This window comes from Mesoplodon bidens, assembly GCF_964165515.1.
Source record: "Mesoplodon bidens genome assembly, chromosome: 2".
Lineage (NCBI taxonomy): Eukaryota > Metazoa > Chordata > Mammalia > Artiodactyla > Ziphiidae > Mesoplodon > Mesoplodon bidens.
Genome location: NC_138177.1, coordinates 118,638,876 through 118,665,322, shown reverse-complemented (window position 1 = coordinate 118,665,322; position 26,447 = coordinate 118,638,876). Strand labels below are relative to the sequence as shown.

Sequence of the window (26,447 nt, the reverse complement as noted above, 5' to 3'; positions counted from 1 at the left end):
ATAAATGTGACAAAATAAGTGAAGAAACAAATCAAGATGTAGCTGTACAAACGTTCCTTAAAAAAAAGTAAGCTTCTTAAAAACATACACATGGTTGTAGGTTACAAGTCTGAGAAACACATCAATGTGCTTACAATGATAATGAAAAGCATTATATAAAACTTTAAGTAATTTCTACCCATTTATTATTGGGAAAATAAGCTAAAAAAAGTCATATATATGTCAAAGAAATCTATCAATGGCATTCTAAAATGATTCAGCATGGTGTACCATTCCAAATTCCTGTATAATAAAAAGAAAGAGTAAAAATCTACACAGAAAATGCAGATAGCCTTACATCTGTTTTGTGGATAAAATTTGTTACTGGAGTTGTCAACCTGACAGATGTTCTCAGTGAAAAGTTTCACTAAAATACAGTAGAAAACTAACATAATGTCAATTATATTTAAATTTTTTTTAATTGGAGGAAAAAAAACAATAGACAGCGATTAAGAAATACTAATATCTATCCTCAAACACTTCATTCCTATTATTTGTTTTCTTTTTTTTTTCCCCCTCCACTCCACACGTCTTGTGGGATCCTAGTTCCCCGACCAGGGATTGAACCTGGGTCCCCTGCAGTGGAAGCACAGAGTCCTAACCACTGGACTGCCAGTGCATTACCTCATTTGTTTTCAAATGTTAAAAAAGACTTTAGGAAATGCCATAAAAAATTAATACAGATCTAGGTATTCCTAAATTTAAAAGTTGATATAAATTCTCTTGTAACAAGCAAGGAGTTAAAGTAGTCAAAACTCTTCTTATATTCCCTACATAGCAGTCTTCATTTCATTCACTATACATTTCATATTTAAGATTCTGCACAAATACTATATGCTTTCTGGAGCAGAAAAGCTACTTAGAATTGTGACAAGCTACAATAATTTTTAAATTTGAACGATTTAAGTATATAACTTATTTCCAGAAGTTTAAAAAACATAGCTACTTTGTCTTTTGAAACGCATACAAAATAGAAAACAAACCATTTAAATCCCATTCCTAAGGCCTTATTTATTCTTTGCCACAGAGCTTTGCTTGTTTTCACGTACTAGCAAAATTCATTGACTATTCAAGAATTCCAAAAGCAAATCCAGAAACCAATCTTGACTGAAAAGAATTACTTTTCCTACCATTTGCAGTCTAACACTAGTACTACTGTGTTAAACAGATTACGGATCTCAGATTCATGGCACATATGAAATCACTTCAAAAGACTACAGAAAATCTCACTAGAAAATATATCAGTTCTAGTAATATAACAAAGTTATAAGCCACACAACATACTATAAAAGTAAAACAATGACATCCAAGCTAAATGCAATCTAAATGATAAGACACTGAATTTTTTTTTTTTTTTTAGTTTTATAAGACCTTGGGGAAAAAAACTCAGAACAAAGGTTATAATATAGATTCATATTTCACACCCAATTCTTCAGTTGTTATAAGCAAAAATACTGAACACATGCACTGCACTACACTCTGGCTTTAAGTGATTTTAAAAGAAAACAGAGAGAGGGACATTCAAAGCTCCTTGTAAAAAGCATTAAGATAATGGTCAAAGATAAATACTTTTCCTAGACAATTAAGTTTATCACAGTTACTTGCTATAGAGAGCTGAACCGAATTTTCACTTGGTTCAAAGTATGACCAAGAAGATCACACTTTCCTGGCTCCCTAAATTGTTTGTAACCACAGGTGCAATGTCTTGGATGCCTCTTACAGATTTCAGAGATAAGCCTATTACACAGTCAACAGAAAGGAAATAGAAAGAGCATCAGATTTGGTGGAAGGGGAAGGAAATATGATTCTCTACCCACCATCAATAATAACTGTTTGACCAAGAGAAAACCACTTTGCACTTCTGCGTTTCATTTCTTCACCTATAAAACAGGAGACATAATACCTGCCGACTACATCTCAGGGTTACTATAAAGTTCAGTGAGATTATACCTGCAAAGTAGTCAAACTTTAGTGTGCCTAAGAAGTTCCTGGAACTAACTGCCCCAGATATTCAGATTCAGCAGGTCTGGACATGCACACATAAATCTTTATTTTTAATTAACCACTTCAGGTCATTCCAATGTAGGGATCCCCCAAAGATGAGGCTCACCCTTTGAAAAAAAAATTCCATCACTTTCTTCTGAAACTTTAGTGTTTGTAAGCATTATCCTAGGGGCTTATTTAAAATACAAATTTTTAAACCTCATCCTTAGAAATTCAGATTCAATAAAGTTGGGGCAGGACACAGAATCCTCATTTTTATCAAACACTACAGGTGACTGAGATGTAAATGGCTCATGACCCATCCTTTTACAAACCCTGAACTAGATTCTTCCCCATACACGTTTCTCAAATCGTTCCCCACCTCTCTAGTGTCATCCATGACTAACATTAGGCCTTCAGCACTTCTCACTTGAACTAACCCACATGACTTGTAATTAGTCCCTCTACTTTAAGTCTTGTCCCTTACAAATGCATGGTCTACAGGGGGGGTCTAAAGCACACATTTCTGTCATTCTCTTATCTAAAACCCTTCCAAGGGACTTCCGCTTCTGGCCAAGACAGGGTAACAGAGATGAGATTTACGTTCCTATCCGAAACAACTAAAAATCTGGGCAGGGCTTCCCTGGTGGCGCAGTGGTTGAGAGTCCGCCTGCTGATGCAGGGGACACGGGTTCGTGCCCCGGTCCGGGAGGATCCCACATGCCGCGGAGCGGTTGGGCCCGTGAGCCATGGCCGCTGGGCCTGTGCGTCCGGAGCCTGTGCTCCGCAACGGGAGAGGCCACAACAGTGAGAGGCCCGCGTACCGCAAAAAAAAAAAAAAAAAAAAAAAAAAAAAATCTGGGCAAAATATATGAAAATGTTTTTCAGACACTGGAAACCAGACAATTTAGGAGAGTGATCGATGAAAGAGAAGAAACAAAGCAAAAAGCCCCAGCTTCCTGCTTGGAGAGTTTCCAAGCTTCAGAGTGAGGAGGGTGATCCCAGGCAAAGCAGTCTCCCTGATTTAAGAAAATGAAGCACAGAGTCTGGGGAGACCCAAGTAGCTAAGGTTCCCAGAACACTTGTACCAGAGAGGAGGCAGCTTCAGAGAGAGCAAGTAAGACCTCAGGAGATACGCAGAGATCCTCCTCAAGTCTTGAGCTGAGCACTGATCAGTATATGCAGTGTATCCAAGGCCTGGAAAACCACTCTTACCCATAGCCAGGGGTATGCTAGAAAATGTGTAACAACTAAGGGCAGTTGGTGGTTTATAGTTCCTGGTTTGCAGGGTTACCAATGACTCTGGTGTGAATACTCCTACCCATGGCCAATTTCAAGCTATCAAGGAATATCACTGAGTGCAAAGATGGGAAGAGATACATGGTAACACATTAAACATTACAGAATATTTCTAAAATAGTGATACAATAAATTACCACTAAAGCATCAAAATAGTAATAAGTAATAATATAATTTGGAAGTAATGAGTTTTGAGTATTTATCACCTTTATTCTTAATATAACTGATTTAACTGTAAGTGTATATAATTTAATTCTATTTAGAATTAAGCCAGCTCACAAACTTCCCGATATTTTGAAAACTGGCCCTCACAAGCTCTAGTATACCACTGCCTGTGGCTCACACAGGGCCAGGAATAGTTTGTATACCTACCAGCCAGAGTAGAAAACCTCATAATTCATAAGACATCAAGTACAGTGCTCAGGAGGGCATTGCCTCAGTAGAGGGACAAAATGAGCTCTAGACTAAAGATTGCTCTAGTCCCACCTAACAAAGATTAAAAGCAAGCCCCAAAAGAATAAATCCATTTGCAAGGAACTTAACTGTATCCCAGAACAAAGCTCAAAAATATTTATAGGAATACAAAAACGTCTAGCACCAAACAACGTAAAATGACAATGTCTGGCATCCAATAAAAAATTACCAGACATGCTAAGAAACAGGAAGATACTACATATAATGAGAAAATCAATCAATAAAAAAGGACACATACATAAAAGATTTACTAGGCAGGAACATTAAATCAGTTATAACTGTAGTTAATACATTCAGAAAGATAAATGGAAAGATTAAGCATGTTAGGTACAGATATGAAAGATATTTTTAAAAATTGATTCTTCTAGTAATGAAAAATGCTGGTTGGGATAAACAGCAGATTAGATACTGCAAAGAAAATGTCAATGAACATGAAAGCATAGCAACAGAAACTACAAAATAAAACACAGAGACAAACAAGACTGAATAAAAAAAGCATAAATGAGCTGTGAGACAACATCAAGTGGCCTAGTAGATGGGTAACTGGAATGCACAAAAGAAGCAGAAAAAAATGTCTGAAAAAGTAATGGCCCCAAATTTTTCAAATTTGACGGAAATTATAAACACACAGATCACAGAGACTAAACCCCAAGCACAAGAAACATGAAGAAAACCACAGCACATCATAAGCAAATTGCTTTAAACAAGTTAAAAAAAAAAAAAAGAATATCTTAAAAGCAGACAGAGAAAAATGACACATTATATACACGGGAAGAATAAGACTGAAAGCAGACTATTCACTAGAAACAACACAAGACACAAGACACTGAAGTTTATCTTCATACTGAAAGAAACTATCAACTGATAATTCGATAGTTTTTGAAGGGTATGTTCTCTAAGGTGAAATAAAGATGATTTCACATGGTAAATGTTGGAAGATGCCATCACCAACAGAAATAAACTATAGGAAATGTTAGGGGACTTCCCTGGTGGTCCAGTGGTTAAGACTCTGTGCTTCCACTGCAGGGGACGTGGGTTCGATCCCTGGTTAGGGAACTAAGATCCTGCATGCTGCGTGGAGCAGCCCCCACCCACCCCCCCAAAAAAATGTTAAAAGAAGTTCTTCAGGCAGAAGAAAAAAGATACTGGTTGGAACTCTGGATCTAACCAAATGTATGAAAAGCACCAGAAATGGGAAATGAGGGTAAATCTAAAAGAGTTTTCCCCTTAGTTGTTATATCTCTTTAAAAGATAACTGGGACTTCCCAGGTGGTACAGTGGTTAAGAATCCCCTGCCAATGCAGGGGACATGGGTTCGAGCCCTGGGCCCAGAAGATCCCACATGCCTCGGAGCAACTAAGCCCATGCAATACAACTACTGAAGCCCGCGCGCCTAGAACCTGTGCTCTGCAACAAGAGAAGCCACCGCAACTAGAGAAAGCCTGCATGCAGCAACAAAGACTCAATGCAGCCAAAAATGAATAAATAAATAAATAAATTTATTTATTTAAAAAAAAGATAATTGACTATTTAAAACAAAGTAATACCAATATACTATGAAGTTTATAACATGCACAGAAGTAAAAGGTAATAACAGCACAACAACCAGGAAGGTAATAATAGCACAACAACCAGGTAATAATAGCACAACAACAACCTTACAACAATACAATGTTGTAAGGTTCTTATACTACATGTGAAGTGGTATAATATAATTTCAAGATACTCTGTGATAAGTTAAAGATGTAGACTATGAACCCTAAAAGCAATCACTTGCAAAAAAAAGATAGTTAATAAGCCAACAAAAGAAATAAAACAAAACATAAAAAAATACTAAATCCAAAAGAGGGCAGAATAGAGGGAAAAGAGAACAAAGACAATATAGGAAAAAAATTTAAACAATAGCAAGGTAGTAGGTTTAAACTTAACTACAGCTAATGTAAATGGTCTAAAATCAGTTTTAAAATAGTTATTTGGAAAAAGTTGCTTGGAAAGAATAACAATCAATAAATATTTAAAGATTCAAGTAACATAAATTAACCATGATGGAATTAAATTAGAAATCAATACTAAAAGTATATCTCAAAATCCTGAAATATCTCAAAATAAATAGCATGTTTCTAAATACCCCATGAGTCAAAGAAGAAAGAGAAATGAAGGGAGAAATTAGAAAATAGTGTAACTAAATGAAAATAAAAACACAACATATTAGCATCTGTGGGATGCAACAAAAGCAGCACTTAAAGGAAAATTTATAGCAGAAAACATTAGAAAAGAAATAAGAACTCAACATAATGACATCAACTTCCACCTTAAGAAACTAGGGAAAAAAAGAATAATATAACCCATATAAAAAAGAAAGGGAATAATAAAGAACAGAAATCAATGAAAACTGAAAACAGAAAAACAAACATCAATAAAACTGATAAATCTCTTGTCAGACTGCTCAGGAAAAAATATATAAATTATTAATTTTAAGAAACAAAGAGGGACTTTCCTGGTGGTCCAGTGGTTAAGAATCCGCCTTCCAATGCAGGGGACGTGGGTTCAACCCTTGGTCGGGGAACTAAGATCCCACGTGCCGTGGGGCAACTGAGCTCACAAGCCTCAACTAGAGAGCCTGTGTGCCGCAACTACAGAACCCACGTGTTCTGGAGCCTGTGTGCCACAACTAGAGAGAAGCCCACACACCACAACAAAAGATCCCACATGCCGCAACTAAGACCCGACACAACCAAATAAATAGATAAATTTTAAAAAATGTGGTATAACTGTAGATTCTGTATTTAAAAGATAATTATTCCAACAAGGGACCCAAGACAAATCAATGGGGGGAAAAATAATCTTCCCAAAAAATGGTGCTAACAAAAATGGAATATCCACATGCAAGAGAAAGCTGGACACCTATTTTTGCATTACGTTCAAAAATTAACTCAAAATGAATCAAAGACCAATGTGTAGGAGCTAAAATTATAATATTCTTAGAAGAAAAATGAATATAAATACTTGTTACCTTGGATTAGACAATGGTTTCTTACAAATGACCCTAAAAGCACAAGCAACCAAGGACAAATACTACATGATTCCACTTACATGAGGTAACTAAAGTAGTCAAATTCATAGAGACAGAAAATACACTGGTGGTTTCCAGAGACTAGGGAAAGAGGGTAATGGAAAGTTATTGTTTAATGGATAGAGTTACAGTTCTACAAAATCAAATTAGTTCTAGAGGTGGATGATAGTGATGACTGCCCAACAATGTGAATGTACTTAATGCCATTAAAACTGTGCACTTTAGGGACTTCCCTGGCAGCGCAGTGGTTAAGAATCTGCCTGCCAATGCAGGGGACACGGGTTTGAGCCCTAGTCCAGGAAAATCCCACATGCTGCGGAGCAACCAAGGCCGAGAGCCACAACTACTGAGCCCACGTGCCACAACTACTGAGGCCCGTGCACCTGGAGCCCGAGCACTGCAATGAAAAGTAGCTCCCACTCACTGCAACCAGAGAAAGTCTGTGCACAGCAACGAAGACCCAATGCGGTCAAAAAACAAAAACAAAACTGTACACTTTAAAAATGGTCAATTTTAGGGACTTAAACACACACACACACACACACACGAATATTAGCCACAAAAAGAATGAAATATTGCCATTTGCAGCAACATGGATAGACTTAGAGATTAGGCTTAGTGAAATAAGTCAGACAGGAAGACATATACTATATGATATCACTTACATGTGAAGTCTAAAAAATAATACAAATGAATATATATGCAAAACAGACTCACAGATATAGAAAACAAACTTGTGGTTACCAAAAGGGAGAGGGAAGGGGGGATGGACAAATTAGCAGTATGGGATTGATAGATACAAACTACTATAAAACAGATAAGCAACAAGGATATACCATATAGCACAGGGAATTATATACTTTAATCTTGTAATAACCTATAATAGAATATAACCTGCAAAAATACTGAATCACTATGCTTTACACCTGAAACTAACATAATAGTACATGTCAACTACACTTCAATGTTTAAAATGGTCAATTTTATGTTATGTATATTCTACCACAATTTAAAAATTAAAACTAAAAAGAAAGAAGCAACCAAAGGAAAATACAGATAAAGTGGAATCATCAAAATTTAAACCTTTTGTGCTTCTAAGAACTCTATCAAGATAACGAGACAAACCACAGAATGACAGAAAATATCTGTAAATCACTCATCTACAAAGAACCTTTACAACTAAACAAAAAGACAAGCAATCTAAAAAATGAGCAATGGACTTGAATACATATTTCTGCAAAAAAGATGTACAAAAAGCCAATAAGCTCATGAAAAGATGCTGAATATCATTGGTCATCAGGGAAATACAAGTCAAAACCAAAATGAAATATCACTTCATACCCACCATGATTAATATGACAAAAAAATGGATAACAATACTGACAGGATATGGAGAAATTGGTACCCTCATAACTTGCTGGTGTAAATACAAAATGTTGCAGCTGCTTTGGAAAAGTCTGGCAGGTCCTTAATAAGTTAAACATAGAAGTACCATATGACCCAGAAATTTCACTCCTAGATATATACCCAGCAAAAAGAAAACACTTTCACACAAAAACTTGTCCATGAATGTTCATAGCAACATTATTCATAATAGGCAAAAAGTGAAAACAACCCAAATGTCCATAAACTGCTGAATGGATATATAAAATGTGGTACACAATGGAATATTCATTCAGCCATTAAAAAGGAGTGAGGTGTTGACACATGCTACAACATGGATGAACCTTAAAAACATAAGTGAAAGAAGCCAGTCACAAAAGGTCACATATTGTATAATTCTATTTATATGAAATGTCCAGAACAGGCAAATTCATAGCCAAAAGCTACAAAAAGGAGATTAGTGGTTGCAGAGACTGGAGGAAGGGAGGAGATGGTAGAAAGTGATTGCTAATGGGTATGGGGTTTCTTTTTAGAGTGATGAAAGTATTCTGCAGGTGATGGTTATGTAACTTGGTGAATATATTAAAAATTACTGAATTATACACTTTAAAGGGGTGAATTTTATTATATCTAAATTTTATATTATCTCTCTCTTTTTTTTTTTTTTTTTGGCTGTACCTCACGGCATGCAGGATCTTAGTTCCTTGACCAGGGACCGAACCCATGCCCCCTGCAGTAGAAGCACAGTCTTAGCCACTGGACCGCCAGGGAAGTCCCCTATGTTATCTCATTTTTTATGTTATTTTTAACTTACCTATTAAAAGTACGGTATACATACAGAGAAGTATGCAAATTTTAAACGTGCAGCTTGATGAATTATCACAAAGTGTAGAGGTATATATATATTTTTAAGAGTTCCAAGGATAATTTTGATAAACAAACAACCAAGGATTAAAACTACTACCTCTGCCTCAAGTGTCTTTACCTTCTTTCCTTTGCTCAGCTAACATTTATCTTGCCCTTCAAGTCACAGATCAGATGCAACCAACTCCTATAAGAAGCTATGTGGGGCTTCCCTGATGGCACAGAGGTTAAGAATCCACCTGTCAATGCAGGGGACACGGGTTCGAGCCCTGATCTGGGAAGATCCCACTATGCCGTGGAGCAACTAAGCCCAAGCGCCACAACTACTGAAGCCTGCACGCCTAGAGCCTGTGCTCCACAACAAGAAGCCACTGCAATGAGAAGCCCGCGCACCACAAGGAAGAGTAGCCCCGGCTCACCGCCAACTACAGAAAGCCCGCGCACAGCAACGAAGACCCAATGCACCCCCCAAAATTAAATAAATAAATAAAAAAAAGACTTCAGCCACAAGGAAGCTATGTGTTCTCAGGGAATCCTGTGCATAGCTCTTATCATACCACTGAGCACGTGTGGTATTTTCCGAGTTCTTTTTTAAAGCAAGAACTCTTAAATTATATGCTAAAGAAACAGAAGAAAGTAAAGCTGCTCTAGTTAAAAACAAGGGTAAAGTCATTACGTGACAGTAAGCTTGCCCACCCTCTCTCAAACTATTCCCCTAGGAGTCTGAAAATTACTACTTACTATACTCTTCTATTCACTTGTATTTCATTCACCAAAACTAGTTTATAGCAAGGCCTCTCATATCATTTCCCTGATGCTTAGAAAACATTAATTAAACATTATTACTGAGACATTATTCAAACTAAAAGTAAATATGGAGGATAAATCAGTAAGGGGAAAAATGTTTAAGAAAAGGGAAACAGTATCAATGGAGGTACTGAAACAGAAAAAGCCTTGGCATATCAGAGGAACTGAAATGAGGCCAGTGAGGCTGGACCTTAAGTGGGCAAGGGAGGAAGCATCATGAAATAAGCTTTAAAGCAGACAGGTGTCAGACCATGAAGGGCTTTGTAGGCCATAATAGGAATTTGATCTTTGGGGTTTTTTAAATTTACTTTTTAATTTTGTTATGTACTTTTAATCTGAAGTATTTATTCCATAGAAGAATTTTAAAGAAGAGAATGACGCAATCTAATATACAGTTTTAAAAGATCATTCTGACTGCTGTGTGAATGTGAACTCAAGAGCATAATGGGAAGGGAACAAGAGTACCCTAATAAATTTGAACAAAGGGAATAAAAGAATAAACATGTAAGCAGGAAAGTGACTACATCCAATATTGTCACTTGTTTTCATTCATTCAACAAATACTAACTGGGACCAACTGTGGTCCTTGCACTGTTCTGGACACTGGGAAAAGTAAAGTTCCTGCTTTCACAGAGCTTACATTTTGTTTTGTTTTGTTTTGTTTTGTTTTTTTGCAGTATGCGGGCCTCTCACTGTTGTAGCCTCTCCCATTGCGGAGCACAGGCTCTGGACGCGCAGGCTCAGAGGCCATGGCTCACGGGCCCAGCCGCTCCGTGGCATGTAGGATCTTCCCAGACCGGGGCACGAACCCGTGTCCCCTGCATCGGCAGGCAGACTCTCAACCACTGCGCCACCAGGGAAGCCCAGAGCTTACATTTTGTATAAACAATTCAACAGATAAATTATGTCAGATAAGTACTACAAAACATAAAGCAAGATAAGACAATGAAAATGATGGGAGTGGTCAGGGGGGAATTCTCTAATGACTTAACATTTTTTAAATTAATTTTTTTATTGGAGTATAGTTGATTTACAATGTTGTGTTAGTTTCTGCTGTACAGCAAAGTAAATCAGTTATAATATACATATATACACCCTTTTTTAGATTCTATTCCCATATTGGTCATTACAGAGTACTGAGTAGAGTTCCCTGTCCTATACAGTAGGTTCTTATTGGTTACCTATTTTATATATAGTAGTGTGTATATGTCAATCCCAATCTCCCAATTTATCCCTCCCCCACCTTTCCCCCTTGGTAACCATAAGTTTGTTTTCTACATCTGTGACTCTATTTCTGTTTTGTAAACAGGTTCATTTATACCATTTTTTTAGATTCCACATATAAGTGTTATCATATGATATTTGTCATTCTCTGCCTCACTTACTTCACTCAGTATGACAATCTCTAAGAATGACCTAACATTTGAATAGCAATCATGTAGGACCTGGTAGGCAATGGTAAGGACTTTGGATTTTATTCAGAGTGAGATGAAAGCCACTGGAGAATTTTAATCAAGGGAGTACCATGATCTGACATTTATTTAAAAGGATCATTCCAACAGCTCTGTGCAGAACAGACTGTAGACAGCAAGAGCAGAAACATGAAGGACAGTTCCAGAGGATATTACTGCTATGGGAGAAATACCAGTGCATTATCAGAGGAAGTGGCAAGAAAGTAGCCACTTCAACCTAGATTTTGAAAGCAGGCCAAATCGAATTCACTATCATTAATAATCTGGATGTGGAGCTTTAAAAGAAAGGAGCTTTAAAAGAAAGTCAAAGATTCTAAGAACTACTCCTCCTCTGCTCAGGAGTACTCTGCAAGATTCTGTCCTACTCCCTCCTTTGTTACTGCCTTCTTTTATCCTTGCACAATAACTTCAGTGCTGTGGGCTCTCAAACTATACAGCACCTTCTACATTTCCCTTCAGAGCTTCAGTTCTATATCCAACTGCCCGCTGGACTCTATAAAAACCTCAAATTCTACTTGTTCAGAAGTGAATTCACCTCTTCCCTTCAGCCCCAATACCAATACCTGGTTCCTCCATCAGAATTACTTACCTAAATGAATGATACTACAAAATACCCTACTGCCAAAACTAAAATCCCAGGAGTAACCTTTTTAATTCCCTTTTCCTCTATCATCCAACCCACCCACCCATAGCCATATCCAATCATTCATCATATTTTCTTTTGTACATTATGTGCACTTTTAATGATGTCACAGCACAAGGGTAAGGAAGATCATTTAATCTGCTTCCTCTGACTTATGGTATATAAGTGAATGTTCTAATGTTAGTTCAAAGAAAAATTAAGGGAGTCAAATCTTCAGCAAACAAAACAATAAAGTTATAGGAGAAGGATTAATGTTTGGGAAATGGTGTTATTATGACCTACAAATACACAAGTTATCTTTTATAAACACCTATATCTAACTCCACAAAGAACATATATTCCAAGTTGTTGATAAAAATTCGCATTTTCCCAATGATTTACAACCTCAACTGCACAGATGAATTATCAGTAGAAAATCTTTTGATCCCAAATACATAAACCTTTTCATAAAAACTCTTTTAAAAATGCTTTTTAAACAAATATATAGCACCAAGTGAGAGAGTTCATTTGAATGCTACCCATTTTACAGTGATGGAATGAAATGTGAAAGGCCATCACAATGCCTAAGGATAATTTAAAGGTCTCTATTAGTATTCCAAGTTCAAAAACTGGACTGCATCAGAAAAAAAATTAAAAGAACAAGGAAGAAAACTTCAATAGAGTTCTCCAAATTTCCCCTGAATACAACATCTATTTCTATTTTCCCAGACGCAGCATCAAAAGACTTCAACCAGAAATATTTAAAGCTTGATACTTTTTCATTTTGGGGTCTTTTGACCTTCTTCCCTTGGCTAGAAAGTCAATTACAGTTTTGCACTTCAACTTTAAGTAAGCTCCTTACAAACAGAGGATAAAAGCAGAGTATTTTTCCCTTACCAGAGGCAAAGTCTAAAGTCACTTTGTAATAGCTAAGTCAGCCAGACTCAAGGAGTCTAGTGGCTTATAAACAAACTATTAACTGTTCTTAACTACATATCAACAAAGCATGTTTATTTCTGTAGCAGAAGTTCTAGCCTATCGAGCAAATTAAAGAAACCTAGGAAGACTGGAATAAAAGATATTTGAAAACACTGGAAAACTCAAAATCAGTCTTTGAAAAAATCTGTAAACATGAATCAAAGGTGATTCGTCTATACGGTGTAAAGGTACCTACAGCATATATTTGAAAGGAATCTTAATATACTGGGTGTTGGGGTGGGGGGAGAGTTTTAGGTTCCAATCCAAACTAAACTACTTACTAGTTTATATGACCTTGAGCAATTAACTGACACTCATTCCTCACCTGTGAAATGGGGAAAAAGCATTCCTACCACACAGAATTATCCTGAGATTTAAATGAAATAATTTATATAAAGTACTCCCAGTACATATTACATAATCAATAGATACACATAATAATGATTGTTAACATTTATTATGTCCAATGCTAGGCACTATACTTTATATTCATCATCTCATTTAAAACTCTCAAAAACCTAGGGGAGGGCTTCCCTGGTGGCACAGTGGTTGACAGTCTGCCTGCCGATGCAGGGGACACGAGTTCGTGCCCCGGTCCGGGAAGGTCCCACATGCCGCGGAGCGGCTGGGCCCGTGAGCCACGGCCGCTGAGCCTGCGCGTCCGGAGCCTGTGCTCCGCAACAGGAGAGGCCACAACAGCGAGAGGCCCGTGTACTACAAAAAAAAAAAAAAAACCTAGGGGAGGGGTCTTATTATTATTCCCATTTTACACATGAGAAAACTAAGGCTTGAAAAGTTAAATATTTTCTTCAACATTACACAGATAATTAAGTGGCAGAAAAGAGTCTTACCCACTTTGATATTGTGCTTTACAATAACAACTTTCTCATTATACCTTCACAATAATCTCAAAAGTATACAGGATAGGCATGATCTTCATTTCCTGTAGCATATGGCAACAAACTCAAGAAACGCCTACGATCACACAACTAATAAAGCCAGAATTTGAGCCTAGGTCTTATTGCTCAAACCAGAGTTCAATCTATGAGACTATGTGGCTCTCTATATTATGGTAATAACTCTGTAAACACTGTGAATGAAGAACTCCTTCCAGAAAAAAACAAGAGAGGTTATATCTAATAAACAGATGATACATGACCTATGTTAATACTTCCTCCCAATGGCTGTCAACAGTCAAATTTAGCAGAAGTTAAAATACAGATTCACTTAAGAATATCAGTAACACCATTACCCTACTTACATGAAGTCTGTGAGAATATCCCAGTGCTAATCAAAAGCAGAAGATATTTTGACAGGTCCATTACTGTTTTTTGCATGTGCTTCTTGTTTAAACAATGACATCATTTAATAGAGAACTAGAAGAGAGTTTTATACTTCTTTGTAAGTCATTCAGTCTCTCCTGCAAACTCATTCCCTCTCTCTGTTCATAAGAGGGAAAAGATTTCCATCTTTGGAAAGGTGTGAAGACTGAACACAAGACAGCACCTAAGGCTTGATACGAAAAGTGCCCTTCATTGTATTTATCTCCTATTTGTCTCCTAGAATAGAAAACTTAAGAGAAGCAAGCCAATTAAATAGTTAATATTGACACAACATGATCAAACAAATGGTCTGTAAGATCAAAATTAAAATTGCTTCTTCTATAATTACCTTTACTTTGACTGGATTTTAGTCATGACAATATTTTTAAATATTTAAAAGAAACAGCTACTTTTCTGGTTGTTGTTGTTGGGGGTAGGAGTATATTAATTAATTTATTTATTTTTGCTGTGTTGGGTCTTCGTTTTTGTGCAAGGGCTTTCTCTAGTTGTGGCAAGCGGGGGCCACTCTTCATCGCGGTGCGCGGGCCTCTCACTATCACGGCCTCTCGTTGCTGAGCACAGGCTCCAGACGCGCAGGCTCAGTAGTTGTGGCTCATGGGCCTAGTTGCTCCGCGGCATGTGGGATCTTCCCAGACCAGGGCTCGAACCCGTGTCCCCTGCATTAGCAGGCAGATTCTCAACCACTGTGCCACCAGGGAAGCCCCAGCTACTTACTTTTTAACCAAAAGGGGTATGAGCAAATATGGTCATCTGATTCATGACAAAGGTAAAACTATAGTACAGTGGGGAAAGAAAGGTTTTCTTCAATAGATTACAGAGGGTCAACTAGATATCCATATGGAATAAAATGTGATTTGACTACTACCTCATGCCGTACACAAAAATCAATTCAGATAGACTACGGATCTAAATGGGAAAGGTAAAAAAAATTTTTTAACTTTTTAGAAAAATTTAAAAACTTTTTAGCAGGAGAACAGCTTCATCATCTTGGAACAGGCAAAGATTTTCTTGAACAGGTCACAGAAAGCAGCATTTGAAAAAATGGAATTTCCTGACGGTCCAGTGGTTAGGACTGCTTCCATTGCAGGGGGCACTGGGTCGATCCCTGGTTGGGGAACGAAGATCCCCATCGTGTTGCGGCCAAAAACAAAAAAACAAAAAAACAAAAGAAAGAAAATAAAATAAAATGGATCAACTGGATTATGTTACAATTTTAGAACTTCTGTTCAGCAAAAGATACCATTAAGAGAATGAAAAGGCAATCCAGAGTGGGAAGAGATATTTGCAATGTATATTTCAATCAAAAAAGGACTCATGTTCCAATATATTTTTAAAATTCCTATAAACCAATAAGAACAAGATACACACCTAATGTTTTTTAAACAGGCAAAGATTTGACCACACAAAAAATTAAAGCCAATTAGCCAATAAACATGAAATGATGCTCTACTTCATTATTCATCAAGGAAACAAAAATCAAAACCATATGACTATGATTTTTTAAAAAGGCAAAACAAAAATTGACAAGAGGGAATTCCCTGGCGATTCAGTGGTTCAGACTCTGGTGCTTTCATTGCCAAGGGCCCAGGTTCAATACCTGGTCGGGGAACTAAGATCCCACAAACCTAGACCACGGCAACAACAACAACAAAAAAATTGACCAAGAATGTGGAGCAACCAGAACTCTGATACACTACTGGCAAGAGTGTAAACTGATAAAACCACTCTGAAAAACTGTCAATATCTACAGTTCAATAAATACACACTGTCTGACCCAATCATTTCAATCCTAGGTATATAGCCAATAGAAATGTATACATATGGGGGAAAAAAAAGAAATGCATGCATATGTTCATCTAAAGACATGTATAAGAATGTTCATAGCAGCACTATTTGTAACTACCTAAATGCCCATCAACAATAGATATATAACTTGTTGATTATTCACACAATGAAATAGTACACAACAATGAAAATAAGCTAAAAGTTCACGCAACAATAAAAAGCTCATAAGCATAATGTTTAGCCAAAGAAGCAGACACAAAGGAGTACATACTGTATGTTTCCATTTATATAAAGTTCAAGAACAGGTAAGACTAATGTGTGTTGATACAGTTGATTTAAACATGGCTGACCCCAACTACATGTATATATGTATATGTACACATACACACACACACACAGAGCATATGACGCAAGCAGTACCAATCACAGTTCCTCCATGAGATCTGTTTGTATGGCTAATGAAATAGCCTAACAGATAGGATTTTTCTCTAGAGTAGCAAAAAATAAGGTTGAAATTCCCCGTGGCCAAGCAAAAGAAGGAAAAAGAGCCCTAAAGGGCCATCATTTAAACAGTTTGATTTAGTTCTGCCTGAAGCGAGATAAACAATCTGAACTTTTCAACTTCATAAGTCAAAAATATTCCCTTAGTTGACTGATGACTTTCAAAGAATGAAATGAGAATGCATCTATACATCATTCTGAGGTCCAAACTAGCTTGGTTGTTCATGGAACAGACCAGTTTGGAAATGATTCTTGGACTAGCAAGACTGATTTATTTCAAGATACATTAACTGAGCACGTTATGTCACTATGCACTTACCATCATTAAGACAGAATCTCAGCTCTGTACAATGGTTCACCTTCAGTAAACACTTCCAATGTAAGTATTAATAATTCAGCAAGGTCTATGTGAAACGCCTGATGTAAAGATCCCTCTATTAACTTCAATTTGTATAAATGTCTTCCTTTCAGTAATATTCCTCACTAAAACTATCTTTCAGAGCTGCCTAGCTGTAAATAACATTTTGAAAATGGTTACAAATAATTATGATTGTGCTTGTTTTAAAATATTAAAAACAAGTCTTACACATATTGTAAATCCACTATACTTCAGTTGTTAAAAGTCTTATATTTATAATGATTTTAAATTCAAATTCTGCAATGCTCTAGAGTGGTTATGAATTTCTCAATTAGTTAAATTTAGAGAAAAGGATAGATTTCCATTAATTTTATTCAGTGATTTTTATCTTTAAGGATGTTATGTAATGTCAGTTCTCTAAAAGCCAGTCACAGTTAACAAATGATTACTTAATCCTTTCTAAAAGACATGTTCCATCTGTCCTAAGAATTCTCAATGGTTTTGGTCAACACAGATATCAAGAACCAACAATGAAGACTAGGAAAAGTCTTCTAACACAACATTTTTAATCAACTATATGCCAATATAAAATTAAAAAATTTTTTTAAAGACTAGGAAAAATCTTAAAAGCAAATAAAAAAATCAACAGGAGACAAACTAAGGTAAAGAGTCATATTGAATTAGGACATTTTCCCATTCTTCTCTCAGGACAGAGTCCTCCAAGAAATATTTTTTGATATCATCATCAAGGGCTGAATATCAAAATGCAAAACCCTTGAAATCTTATCAGATTTCTAGCAATTCCTCTAAGTCCTTGAATTTTTACTGTCAATTATCTCAGAGAGGACAAAAAAATTTCACCAGTATACTAATCCACCTCTAAGTGGATGCTCCACCACCTCTAAGAATCTATAGAGGTTAGGGAGTTCCCAAGCTAGTTTTGATATTTCAGAAATCTAAAACTGCCATAACACAAGTCTCATATAGTTGATTCTCATTATTCACAGTAGTTATGTTCCATAAAGTTGCCACAAACACTGAATTAGCCAATACTGAACCATTTCTCCTAAGGGAAATGCAGAGTTAAGTTCCTGCAAGCCTCTGGTCACATTTTCATCATCTGATCAATACATAACCTTGTTTTATGCATGTTTCTGTTTAAATACACCTTATTTAATATATATTATTGATTCATTAACATTGAACTTACAGCCAACAGCACTGTAACTAGTACTAAAATGAAACTTGTCTAACACATATTTTCTATTTTCTCTGTAAGATACATCACAACCTCTGTAAGATACATCACAACCATCACAACCTAGATAGCACTTCAGCACGACACTTGGAGGTCACTTTAAACAGCAAAATCTCACCCCCAGAAACACAAAAATGTGAAAGACATGGCACTAAACAGACCATGAAAAGAACACTGTTTACAGTATGCGAGCTGAAAGAAGGCAGGTCATGACCTTGTTCAACCTCAGTTAGGAACATGTGCCTTGGGCAACTCAAATTTTTCACCACTCTGCACGTTTGTGAATGACCATGAAAGCTCCAGGAGTATTGATTTTGGTGTTACAAATAAATTTTAGCAAGTAGGTGAATTCATAAGTACAAAACCTGCAAATAATGAAAATCAACCATATTTACATTCTTATCAGTCTACCTGTTTCTTGACTAGACAGTTATATGGCCACATTAGTTATCTCATTGCTGACCCTAAGTATTAATAATGCAATTTTTTTAGTAAAAACCTTTGAAAATATAGATTTGAGGGGAAATAATAAATGAGAAGTTTTATAGGGAAAGAGTTGGGAACTGTTATCCAGAAAATACACATACCTAAAAAACAAATAGAAGATAATCTTATCTTAATTCTATTTTTCTGCTTAAGAAATTTTAATGTGCTAATATAATTGACCTAACCTAGGATCATGTGTTTAGAACACATGATACTGCAAAAACAAGGTAAAGCATTCTCACAAGCATAAAGCACAGTATACAACTGCAGGCTTCTGGACTTCAATCTACTGTTAAATCAGTGTGGAATACTTTTCTGGTTAATTCCCTCACTTCTTTCAGTCCTCTGCTCAGATATCACTGTATCAGGCTTCCCTGACCACCTACATATGATATTCCCTGATGGCCACTCCTTGCCTCCACACAACCACAATCTCCATCCCCTTTACCCTACTCCAGTTTTTTCGACAGCACTTATCACCATCTGACATATGTTTAAATCATATGAAACTTCCAGTTTAGTTGGTCAAAAATGATCAAATAACAGCCTTTTAATAAGGTTCAATGGAATATTTGCTTGCTACCTCCCACAACTTAAATATAATCTCCACTAGAAGGACGTTGTCTGTTTTCTTCTCTTTTATAATCCAGAGCCTAGTCAGAGCTTGATGTCTAATACTATTTGTTAATACAATCATTATTAGACACATCCTTAATATAAAGTACAAATATAGCTTAACCCATTTCAACAACCACTTAATATACTAGTGTATTCCCTTCCATTCCTATTATATGTGCATTTTTTAAGTCAAAATTCACATTCATATTCTTAATTTTACATTCTGCCTCACATACACTTAACATTTCACACGGTTAAGTCTTAAAATTGTTAATGGATATAGAAAAACCTTGTAAGCAGTCCCTAATTCAACCATATCCATTCTGTTAGGACATTTAGACTACTTCTGATACTTTATTATTGATTACAAATAACCCTTTGATGAATGTCCTTGTACATTCTGTACATTTCTGCATCCCTGACTACTTGTTTAAAACAGACTTATTGGGTCCTAGGACATGAAACTTTTAGGGTTGTGATGAACACCGTCAAGTTGCTTTTAAGATAAAGCTTTTATATTTTTATATTTTATACTTGTTAATATAAAGCTGCATATGTTAAAACTTCTAAATTTAAGGTGACTACAAAACAATGCATTAAAATATCCTTATTAAGCATATTTTATATAGAAAGGTGGCTTATACTACAATAATTTGCTATCACTTGATGTACCTTTAAGTGTTTTAATGTTACTAATGAAAGACGATTTTAGATTTAGGCTAACCAATATATTATTCCATTTAATGTTTTCTAATAAACCTAATCAACTTTTTTAAATTTTAAAAAAGTTTAATCTGATATTCTGATTTAAAAAAAGAAAAAAGAGCATTTCGAAGAAAGTGTGTGGCGGTGAGGAAGGGCTCAGATTTTTATTTTTTTTCCAATTCCTAGACATCTCAGAGAAAAAACAAAAACAAAAAACTGAAGATGGCATGTCATAAATATGGCAGAAATCAATAAAGGTTAAAAGGGACACTTCCTAGAAGTTCTGTGAAGGTGTTCTGATATTCTGCTCAAGGCTACAGAATGGTTATATATACTGATTCTAAGGTATTTCAATTTACCTAAGGAATATTTTCTTATCTGAAAAACCACAGAGTAACTTGACATTGAGGCAGCAATGTTTATCAGAGAAACACATAGGTGCCGAATGCCAAATGGCTGATTATCAGAACTTTAGACTAAACATATCTCTCAGGAACCATTGCCAAATGCCAGTTCACTCCATTGTTTTAAGGTCATGGCCCAACTGCCCACTGTAAGAAACCCCAGTGTAAAAGATTATTTACCAAGAAACACAGGACATGGAGGGGCGGGGTGGGGGGGGGCGTAAAAAAAGATGTCAAGTGTCATCAAGCTTCCCTACTAAAAGATAGAGTTTTACGCTGTTCTCCTTTATCACGTCTAATTTCTGGTTTTAATATCAAACGCTTATCACTAAAGTCTTTTTATCTTTTTTTTCCCCCTGTCCTATTTCCCTATTACCTGTTGGTTTCAAGTGAGAGAAATCCAAACTCAAACTGGTATAAGCAAACAAAGAAAATTACTGACTTAGTAACTGAATGACCTAGGGGTAGATTTAGCTGAGGTACAGGAATTCGATGTCATTAAAATCCAGTTTTTATTCCACTTTTAGCTCCGTTTTTGGATATTTAACATTCAAACATATTTATTAAGTATCTACTTTGTTTTAGATGTTGTGGAAGCAGTGGAAATAAGACAGGTAAGGAAGGTCCCTACTTTTATTGAGTTTACACTCCAGTAACAGTAAAGTCTCGAGATTCACTCTGATTGGACTAACTTCAGTCATGTGCTCATCTCTCATGAACCAATCACTTGGCCAGTGGTGAGCTGATCCGGCTTTAGCCTGGATAATATATTCCACCCCTAGGACTAGGTATGGGCCTGCACTGGATCACGTTAACGTCCTTTATCTTTTTATACCTCTCTTTCTACAATAATAACCCTTCTCCCAATCAGTATGTTCATCAAAATCTTATAGAAAACACCTAAATTGGATATTCCAAATTAAACCCTGCTTTATAACTAAACCATTTCTGATGATTTTATTTTTCACTAAAAAAAGTTTTATCTTTATCCAGAAGAAATAAATTAATGTAATTTTTGTTCATTTCTCCAGAAATGTCAGCATAAACTTCACCATACAGAGCTATGAAACTTTCTATAAATCGATGGAAAAGTTAGCGCAGATTCACATTTTAAACTAATCATACAAATATAAAAGATAATCTTTTCCCTAGAAGTGAAAGGATAAAACTTTTATGATTCTATGATTTCATAACAAAAGTAGTAAAAACATTTAGGTTTAAAATCTTTCGAAAATTAACATTATGTGATATCATTTACATAAAGTTCAAATCAGAGAAACTAATCTATATTATCAGAAGTCAAGATAAAGGTTACCCTTGGCATGGGGAAGTAGAAAGTGACTGAAAGGAGGTTCTGCTGGGACTTCCCTGGTGGTCCAGTGGGTAAGACTCCGTGCTCCCAGTGCAGGGGCCTGGGTTCAATCCCTGGTCAGGGAACTAGATCCCACATGCTGCAACTAAGACCTGGTGCAACCATGTGTATATATATATATTTTTTTTTCTTTCTTTTTTTTTTTGGAAGGGAGGGAGGAAGAAAAGAAACAAAGGAGGCACTGCTAATGTTCTCTTTCTTGATCTAGTTGCTGGTTCAGTTTCTGGAAATTCACTGACCTTTATACTTAATGATGATGTGTTTTTCATATTTATGTTATACCTCAACAAAAAGGTTTTGAAAAAGTTTATTACATTTGCAATTAACACTCCTATAAACAAGAAGCTAGAAGAATAAACTTACAGTAGAGATGTATCAATAGGGACCAATAATAATGAAGAGGCACATTTCATTTTCTAGCAGGTAAAGGTATGCCTCTTAAGTAACAGGCCACAATTACTTCTATCCCATTATTTTAGAGCCCAACTATCGTTCTTCTTCCCTTCACTTTATACTATCATTGTGACCAAATCCAAGTTTCCAATCATTCTGGGCTAATCTCCATTTCTTCCAATTTATATCTAGCAATAGCTGTTCCAACAGGAACCACACATTTATGAACACACAATATAAACAAAACATATATTTTTCATTTATAAAAACTTTTCTGGGGGGCTTCCCTGATGGCGCAGTGGTTGAGAGTCCACTTGCCAATGCGGGGTCACTGGTTCGTGCACCGGTCCGGAAAGATCCTGCATGCCGCGGAGCGGCTGGGCCCATGAGCCATGGCCGCTGAGCCTGCGCGTCCGGAGCCTGCGCGTCCGGAGCTAGCTCCGCAACGGGAGAGGCCACAACAGTAAGAGGCCCGCGTATTACAAAAAACAAAAAACTTTTCTGGGAAAATTCAGGAACTCAAATTCCATATATACTCTAAGTGCATTTGCCACCTTAATTTGTCATCAATAAATTGAGCATTAATTGTTTTAACTCTAAAAAAAAAAAAAAATCACTAGATCCCCTCATAAAAATCACCCAGAAAAGCATGCAGTTAACAATGGAACACATACAAAAAGTAAACTTCCAATGCAATGATTGAAAACACCCTCAGATGTTATTCAGCCCTGAAGACACACCCTAACAGCTTTTTTGACACTTAGAGGAAAATGAATATGAACTTTATATTTAGATATTTGGTAACAAACTACAATTCTCTGAGGAGAGATTTTCTCTTGTATAAAAGAGGAAAGCATACCAATCTTAATATTGATAATTATCATATTAATAAAATGAGATCATTGTAGAATGTTGTCAGTTTCCTTTATCCAATTCAGGGGAGTTTCTAAACTCACAAGATATCCCCTTCTCCATTTTTGAGCAGTTCAAAGTGGTAACAGGGTACTTTTAAACATGATGCAAAAAAAAAAACACTTTTAATTACCTTTATTGGAGAAGAGAGTTACAAATATGTCAGGGTGGAAAATTGGAATACACACTGCAGTTACTGGAATTGAAGGTATCAGTGCATATAGCCTGAATCTAAACAAAAGGAAACACAAATTGAGGTACATTCAACAAAATAAGGGGCCTAAACTCTTCAAAAATGTCAAGGTCAAGAAACTTGAGGAACTGTTCCAGATTAAAGGAGACTAGAAAGACAGGATAATTAAATACAACGCATGATCCTTGATCTTAAAGTGATGAAAGTATTAGGATAACTGACAAAATTTGATTATGGACTATAAATTAGATATTATATTAATGTTAAATTTCCTGATTTTGATCATTGTAGCTGTGATTTTTTAAAAGAATATCCCAGTTAAGGAAAAAAGTCTGGCAGTATACCTGGATCTAATTCCACTCTATGAAACTTCATTACAGCCCTTCATTACCTGAAAATAGCTGCCGCCTCCCGTTCTCCACCCATTCCAACCAAGTCATCCCTTCTCCACAGTAAGCACTCCAAACTCCTTCAAAGGTTCTCAGACACTTCATCATCACCTGGTTACCCTCCTCTTGACACATTCAATTTTTCATTTACTGTTCTTAAAATGCAGCTTCTAGAAGCAAGGCCAACATTGTAAACACGTTCTAACCAACATGGAATACATATTATGGTATATCCCTTATTATGGACAGAATCCCATTAATACAACCTGGTACCTCATTTGTTTTGTTTTGTTCTTTTTTAAACAACTCACACTGTTGGATCTCTGGGATTATGCAAAACCAAACTCCTAAAATTCTCTTATCAAATCCAGCTAGTTCTTCCCCCAGTTGCAAAGGTTTCTCTTCTCAGTGGCCACACCATTTAAATCCCCCTGAAGCTTTTAATCAAGTCATCACTTCTCTCCTTCCTTTGAAACTCCCAACTTTGACCTGCATTTCCTTCTAGATTTCCTCCTACCTCTGAGATAAATTTTCTAAGGCCTTTCCCCTCCATTTTCTCATGCAGTGTGACTCCTCTCTGCTCCCGACAAAATGTTCATGTCCCTTTCTAACCCTCTCTCCATAGGTGAAGTCAAACTCTTTCAGATAAATTTAATCTATAAACAGTTTTATATTTCTAGCCCCAACCAATAGCCAAAACTTCAGACTGGCATATTTTGAGCTCTCAATCTAGATATCCCAAAAGTAGTTGTATTCAACAAGTACAAATCCCTAGTCATTTTCTTTCTACCTCCAAAAAACTATCTCTTCCCTATGTCAACAATCTAAAGGACATATATCTAATCACCCAAACTAAAAAACTTTGAGACATCTTAACTCTTTCCTTTTCCCATCAGTATACAATCAATAAACCCTACTACTTCTACTTCTGAAATGTCCTGAAAAAAACCTTCTACTCTTTCTGTCCTATTGTTATTGCCCCAGGTCAGGCCATCATCACCCCATTTAAACAACTGTAATAGCCTAATTAATCTCCCATTCCAATGTATTATTTATCTATTCACAAATATATGTCTTAATAAACAGAGCCCTGACTGATTTTTCAGTCCCCTAATTAGAAAAAAAAAAAAAAAGAGAACAAACAAAACACCACAATGACTTTCTCCCATCTTCAATTCCTAGAAAACTTTTCTTCCTCAAAACCCAATTCAATGATCCATCAGAATTAAATGCTCTCTTTTGTTCCCATAACACTTAAATCTTCTATCACAGAATTTACAATGTATAGTTTGATGTGTGTATATTCCTTACTTGATTACAGGCTACTTGAGGAAACAGTGCAATTCATGTTTTATTCTCTAGTTAGTACAGTTCTTTAAAATCAGTGAACTGAACAGAATTCTACTGAGAACTTTTTCAATCGAATTCCATACTTTTTCAGAAGTTTTTCACTTTTAAGTAACTCAAACTATAGGTTCCTGCCTGTGATTTCAGACAAAATTTTGAAAGCTGTTTTCAGTCATCTATCCTTGCCAGGTGAGTTGTATATATGCACAACTGTATATTTATGCAAAGTATTAATAAAAATATTAAAATAGACAAGGACAAAAAAAGCCTTTTTAGATACATCTCTTAAGTTTGACATAAATCCCTCTGTACCAGTACTTAAGAAAGGTTATTTTACACGTATTAATGTAATGTTCTTAATGCTGATGAACTAGCCTATTTCTCTACCTTACCTCCAAGGACTGGAAAATGATTTCAAAAACTACTGTTTGTTTTTTTTTTAAATAAGACTTTGTCTGTTTCTAATCTTCTGGCATATTCTGATTCACCACAAATTAACAAAAGCTATCAACAACTCTCTCAGTTCCTTTGTGACATTTAAATGATCTAAAACCTGTGGCATTAGCCAAATAGGTAGAAAATGAATTCTTGGAATCCAATCAAGTGGTGAAACAACCTGGGTGGGGTTTACAGAACTTTATCAGGCAATGGAATTAAAAGGCAGTTACAAAAAGCCTTAAACTTGAATGGAGAAGAAACCAAAAGACATTGTCTTGGAGTTCCACTGTTACCATATCACAATTTTTGTTAAAGGTTCAATGTGTCCATGTTTGGAATGAGAAAAACCACCTGGACAAAGGCAGCTTCCGAAGCCAATCAATATCAGGTTGATAATCAGCCAGTCAAGAGATGGTAACTGGTCTGTAGGTTCATAAACTGTGTCACAGAAATTTCAACCTGCTTGAGACAACAGAACTATTCCCTTAAGTGACTCTCTGCCAAGGTGAATTAGAATTAAATACTACTAAAATTTAAGTATTATATATCAAACCCACAATATTAATATTACCATGTTAAGTTTACAACCATGTATTTTTTCTTTAAGTTTTTATAGTGTTTAAGAGAACTTTAACATTATAGAATCTGACAGCCTTATAATTCTAAATTTAAAATAGTAACTGACTTCAGCCTTAGGACATTAAGTTTAAAGGTATAAAGTATTTGGTTTGGTTAATAAGCAATATTGTAATGCTTAAGAGAAATTATGACTGACTATAAGTTCCACTTATTAATTTTAAAGGAGTTTTAAGTATCCGGGAAAGTCCTGCTTGTTGAAATTTTAATTTACTCCGTAAGGTATATAAAGTGCTAAAAAAAAAAGTAAAATCCAGTATAATTAATGTGTAAATATAAGGAATATAATTAAGTTAAGCAGCAGTAGTAGTGCTA

The 26,447-nt window shown here is 35.9% G+C and overlaps 1 protein-coding gene across 4 annotated transcripts in view; it reads right to left on the bottom strand.

Moving 5' to 3' along the window:
* The window catches only part of ZZZ3 (zinc finger ZZ-type containing 3), a 112,227-nt gene that overhangs the window by 70,910 nt on the left and 14,870 nt on the right, over positions 1 to 26,447 (bottom strand). The gene's annotated exons all lie outside the window — the stretch shown is intronic.